The sequence below is a fragment of the Nanorana parkeri genome, unplaced genomic scaffold (assembly GCF_000935625.1).
Source record: "Nanorana parkeri isolate BGI_ZX_2015 unplaced genomic scaffold, ASM93562v1 scaffold112, whole genome shotgun sequence".
In the NCBI taxonomy this organism is placed as follows: domain Eukaryota; kingdom Metazoa; phylum Chordata; class Amphibia; order Anura; family Dicroglossidae; genus Nanorana; species Nanorana parkeri.
In genome coordinates, this window is record NW_017306380.1 from 2253017 (window position 1) to 2259081 (window position 6065).

At 46.2% G+C, this 6065-nt stretch overlaps 1 protein-coding gene across 2 annotated transcripts in view; it reads left to right on the plus strand.

The window, feature by feature from the left end:
• The first annotated feature begins 4106 nt into the window (after window positions 1-4106).
• MARCH7 (membrane associated ring-CH-type finger 7) overlaps window positions 4107-6065 on the plus strand; it is a 31281-nt gene continuing 29322 nt past the window's right edge. Inside the window, exon 1 of one of the 2 annotated variants that reach the window (XM_018553162.1) lies at window positions 4107-4233. The gene's annotated coding sequence lies outside the window, so the exon portion shown is untranslated. The remainder of the gene's footprint in view (window positions 4234-6065) is intronic. The other variant, XM_018553161.1, reaches the window with a different exon arrangement.

Genomic DNA, 6065 nt, shown 5'->3' on the forward strand with positions numbered 1-6065 from the left:
TTTAATTTTTTTTAATGTCCACCCAGTCTCCCTACCTTCCGAGAGCTGGAGTGGATCCTCAGCCTATGGTCCAATGTGGGCTGCTGTGCTGTGACGGAGCTTCATCCGAATGTGCATTGCTTGTACAGCTCCCCTGTGTGCCCTGTAGGGGTGCCGGGAGCCAGAATGTTATGTCACTCCGGTCCAGGCACCTCTATAGAACACATGAGGGAGCTGTAAGCAATGCACGTATTGATGGAGCTCCGTCACGGCCCATCCCATCCCACCTTAAGCTGACACTCGGCTATTTTGGATATTTTGAATATCTGCTTGGCACGAGAACTGACAGTGCTGCGCAAGAGGGAGGCAGATGAGCCTCTCACCTAGAAAAGTGGAAGGCATGGGACGACCCACTGAACACGGGGTCGCAACCCACTTTTGGATCACGACCCACCAATTGAGATCCAAGGCTTTAAAATAATACTAAATGCTGAGTATTTTTTTTAACTTTTAAAGAGTTGTAAAGTCCCAGCATACCCTCTCCGGTTATAACATCAGAATTGTATTAGGAATACATACTAGAGTTGTTTTTGATAATTCAATGAAAGCTTGGAAGCTTGAAAAAAATCCCTTTTATATAGTGAGTGCTGCCTTCCGTCGGCTCATCACTTCCACCAACTTCCTGGATTCTCAGTGTGCTTTACATCTCTTTCTCTGCTGCTTGATGTGATGCAAGCTCGAGACAACATCTTCCATAAGCCATTGCTTCCAGCAAGTAATGATAATGTTACATTGTTCACTCGTTGAGTTGTAGCTCAGAAGGCTCTGTGGGCTAAGTGAAATTGTGTCAGTGCATCCTAAGTGCATCTTCAATAAGTCATTTTACAAACTTCTAGATGGATATGGTTATTAGGAGTGGGATATAAGCGCTGCAAGTCATGTCCAGAGCCAACCCCATAGATGTCTATGGGGCTGTAATGTTCAGCTGTGGCTAGCCTAGGGAGCATTGCAGCGCTAGATGTAAACAATAAAGGAATAGTGCCTGTTGAAGTTTGTTAAGTACGGATCTGCAGAGGAGGAAGTGTGAGATCATTTAGATCCCGGGTGGGGGACAAAAAGTGCGCTTTGTTTTAAAGTGCACTTATCCTTTAAGAACTTCACTTTGCTAAGTCACAGCTAGCGCTAAAGCCTGAACCTTCACTGCACATATCATGAGGGAGTGTCAGAACTGAGTGACAGAGAATGGTTGAACACTGTCCAGACAAAATATGGCCGTATTTGTTTAGCACAAAGAGCTGTTACATAGAAGGAAATGTGGATTTATGAAGGTGTGTTACACCTTGCCTACATGTGCTACAGAGGAGTGTCTGTGACAGAAACAAAACAGGTTTGATGGGAATTATTTTGGATTAGAAAAGCAATCCTCTAAAACAAACAAGAAACTCATGTACAAAGCCTTATGTATGATGCTGACAAAAACAGCTGAAAACAAAAATGTTGAGGCTTTTACCCAAATGGGATTTTGGACCCTCAACAGGTAGATACAAAAAAAACACTGAATGCCGGACTGCAGACTCAACTTGCTTTTAGCTTTGAAATCAATGGACAATGTTTTGCACGATAGTTGTTTTTGTCTGACTTTGCACTGCTAGCAGCGGCGTAGCGTGGGTTGTCAGCGCCTGGGGCAAGGCAAGTATTGCGCCCCCCTACCCCAAATTGTATGTTTGTGTGTGGGGAGTTAACTATTTTTATTATTATTTTTTTAACTTTACTGTTGGGGGGCTTCAGATAAATATTAGGGGCCTAAACAGACCCATGATATTTCCCTTTTGAAATAGTCCCTAATCTCTTTTTCTACAGCCCCAGCACTGAATGAACAGGAAGCACACAGTACAGAGGCTTCCTATTCATTCACAAACTGAGAAGGCATAGTACTCTCCCCAGTTATGAATGGACAAGAAGCCTCTGTACTGAGTGATCCTGTTCATTCATAAACTGAGCACATAGTAGGTGATTACTATGTCCCCCAGTCATGAATGAACAGGAAGTCATGTTTAGCACTTCCACTTCATTCATAACTGGGGACATAGTGAGGGAAATTTATCAAAACTGCAGCAGACAAAATCTGGAGCAGCTGTGCATGGTAACCAATCAGCATCCACCTTTCATTTTCAAAGCTTACCTGAACAGGAGAGAGAAGCTGATTGGTTGCCATAGGCAACTACTCCAGATTTTGTCTGCTCCAGTTTTGATAAATCCCCCCCAGTGAGTTTACTATGTACTCAGTTATTTACAAACACTGGAGCGATCAGTACTGATCACTCGGTGTTTGCTCAGTACATGGAAGGATCAGCAAATCTTTCACATACTTGCTGATCCTCCACTTGGCATCCTGAAGCTCCACCCGGCCCACACAGCTCAGCTCTCCATCCGGACAGCCCCGCTCGGCATCCTGACTCCTCCTGTCACTGCTCTCTCCTCCTTGCTAGGTGCAGTCACCTGGATCGCTCTGTGTCGCCCCTGATCCCCGTTGTCTCTGCTGATACAGGAGGGGGAGAGGAGTGGGGATTAGAGGGAACACAGAATGCAGCATGCAGCCAGCACCCAGCGGGGATGAGAGAGAAGCAGAGCAGTGGAGGCTTCCAACCAGTGCAGACCCAATGAGGCCTGGTACGGGAGGTCTGGCTACCCGCAGCGCTCCTAAAAATTTGGGGCCCGGGGCAAACGCCCCCCTGGCTATGCCCCTGATTACTAGGCCTCATTCACATGGATAGGCACAGCTCTACAGTGTGCTCCATGCAGTAGGGACAGGTGCATGCGCGTGGCCTTAGGCTGGGTTCACACCTGGGCGTACGGAATATGCGCGTTTGCCGCGCGTTTCATGCCGCACGTTTTTACAGCGATTTGCGGTAAAAGAAACGCGCGTTTATGAGGGCTATCCGGCTGTATCCTAATGGATACGCGTGGAAAATACGCCCCAAAGAAGCTCCTGTACTTCTTTGGGCGTAGGAAGTTTTTCAGCGCCTTCCTATGCGCTGAAATACGCCCAGGTGGGAACCATGCCCATAGGCAATTATTGGTTTTCACATGCTGAGCGTTTTACAGCGCGCCTCTACTCGCTGTAAAACGCCCAGGTGTGAACCAGACCTTAGTGTGTTTCAGGGTACTGAAACACGTCAACGCATGTAATGTGTGTCGGTATGCATTGCCGTAATGCATACATTCCTGCATTACAGAGATTTAAATCGGTCCCTCAACTACAAACTTTCTACATTGATATGTGACAGTACAAGATTCTTTTAAAGTGACATTAAACCCTCAGATTTTTTAACATAAAACAATACTGTAATGTGTGCCTTACTGTAATCCATGGTTGTTTCCCTTCTCTTTGCTGCTCTTCCTTTTAAATCTGTATCTGTTCTCATGCTCTGCAGAACTTCTGTTTTGCAGCAGACTGCCTTGTCTCAGGAATGGATATATGGTGTATGTGTGTAGGTAAGTATAGGCTTGTAACCTGAGCCAGCACTACAGGAAGAGGCCCTGAGCTGCAAAGGGAAGTTCTCCCCAAGCATGAGAAGACATGATGATTTAAAAGGAAGAGCAGCAAAGAGAAGGGAAACAACCATGGATTACAGTAAGGCACACATTACAGTATTGTTTTATGTTAAAAAATCTGAGGGTTTAATGTCACTTTAAGGTAAAACATTCAAAACGACTTCCTGCATTTATATTTCCCGTTGTATATTGAAATATTGTGTAGCTTATTTTCCATATAAGCTGAGCTACAATACCAGATCACAATTCTGCAATGCTTTATTTTACCTTTTTATTTTTTACATTTTATTTTAAATAGTAAAAAAAACTGTAAGTGCTTCAGATACGTCAATGTAACCATTATTTATTCATAACATGATTAATAATGTTTTTCTGAAAAACACACAAAATGTACAGAGAGGCCAATCAGTGTTGAAAAGCAGAGGCGCTTCCAGGCACAAATCTCTAAAATGAAATACATCTACGAACAACACACACCGTGCAGCGCCTGCATTTGCCCACAACAAACATGGCCGCATCGCGCACGCTGCCAGTCCTTGTCCGGTCACGTGGTGTGAATGAAATAAGGGGCGTTGTTTCGACAGAACACTGTATCTATGTCAGCTGACCGGCGTGCTCGGGCCCGTATGCCATAAAAAGACGACGCCATTTTTCCTACGGGCTGTGGCTGGCCGAGAGAAGCTGAGCTCGGACGGTGAGGCTGGGCAGTGGCAGTGGCAGTGGCAGTGGCAGTGGCAGTGGTAGCTGGGCTGGGTGTCATGGTGGTTGTGTGAGGGGAGGAGGAAGTGGCCCCCCGCCGCCTCCATCTTTTCATGTTTGCTGTAATATGAGTTGTTAGGAACAGTGCGAGTCCGGCCATCTAAGAGTACCTGTCACTCTTATGGAAGGCTGTCCGATTGCTAGAAGGCCTTAGAGTTGGGCAATAAAAGGACGGGGTGGGTTGTGACTCGGCTGACAAAATGGCTGTACACAGGTGACAGGTCCTCTTTGTGTAAAGCTGGTAGATTCCTATTGGTAGGTCATAGAAAGTGTTTGACTTTGCTTTGTCCTTGTGGAATGTACATATCATCATGCATGTAGTGGAGGTCATGGTTGGACTGTACATATGATGCATGTGGTGGAGGTCATGGTGGGACTGTACATATGATGCATGTGGTGGAGGTCATGGTGGGACTGTACACATGCATGTCACTGTGGGACTGTACATTCTGTCATGCATGTAGCAAGGTGTGCTCACCATGTTTGTTGGTGAAGGCCTGTGCTCCGTGTGGTATTATATACTGGAATTGGCAGTATAGACTGTTGTGGGATTACCTCAGTCATTGCCTGGCCTTCAGTATAAAGACCATTGCTCATCTGGGGGTTTAAAGTGTATTTCCACCTTTGCAGTCACATTGGGAAATGCCTGCTATGTTTGTCTTCTGTATACCTACAAAACAATAAATCCTTCTTACCTAGAGCAGTTGCCCATGGCAACCATCAGCGTCTCTCTCCAGTTTGTTCAGGTAAGCTTTGAAAATGATAGAAGCTGATTCATTGCCATGGGCAATCTGCTCTGAGTTTCCAAAATTCCCCTCAAGTCTTGATCTTTAACCCTTTGTTAGGACAGTGTTCAGATCTAATTTACAACTGATAATCTGACAGTACTGACGGTGTTAATTATGGAAAACCACTCCCCAGTCCCTGCTGAATGCCTGGTTCCCATGTGAGGGTCCCTGGGCCACACGTCTCAGGAACATGCATTTGTGCACTGTTTGCCACAGCCCCATTGATTCAATGGGGTTATGAAATGGCACCTGCACCTGTTTGTGTAATGAGTGACCTGTTTTTTTTGGGGGGGGGGGCCATATGCGCCTGTATATGTGGGCCACGTTTGGGGTGCCATTAGAATTTTATTGCGTCTTGTGCTTGTGTGATTCCGCGACTGCGTGGCAATCGCGCACGGAAACGCGCAAATTGCTGTGTGTTCTCGGAAAGCTGCGATGTGAACCAGGCCTGAGGCTCAACTCCTGGCAGGATTACCTTTGCAGGTTTGGAGCAGTCACACCTTGTTCCTCGGTCTTGTGCGGGCATACTGCCATGTCCTGCAAGTCAGAGGGGAATTTATCAAAACTGGAGCAGACAAAATCTGCCGCAGATTTGCACTGCAGCCAATCGGCATCTCTCTATTTTTTTAAAATCTATCCTGAGCAAACTGAAGAGCGTTGCTGATTGGTTGCCATGGGCAACTGCTTCAGATTCTCTGATCCAGTTTTGATAAATCCCCCCCCATTGTGTCTATTTCTGAGGTAGTCCAGCTCCCACTGTACAGTGACCAGGAAGTGCTACAGGTGTCAGACCTCAGGTCTAGGGTCACATCTCCGCCCCCTCTACTTTTCACCATTCACCTGACCCCAATCTCTTGTGAATAGCCAGGCGGTGGCGGCAGGGAGGGGATGTGACAGTGGAGCTGTGACTTGCAGTGGGACCTGGACTACTTCCAATCTATAAACTAAACAATTTGCAGGACAGATTTATGTCTGTATGAGCAT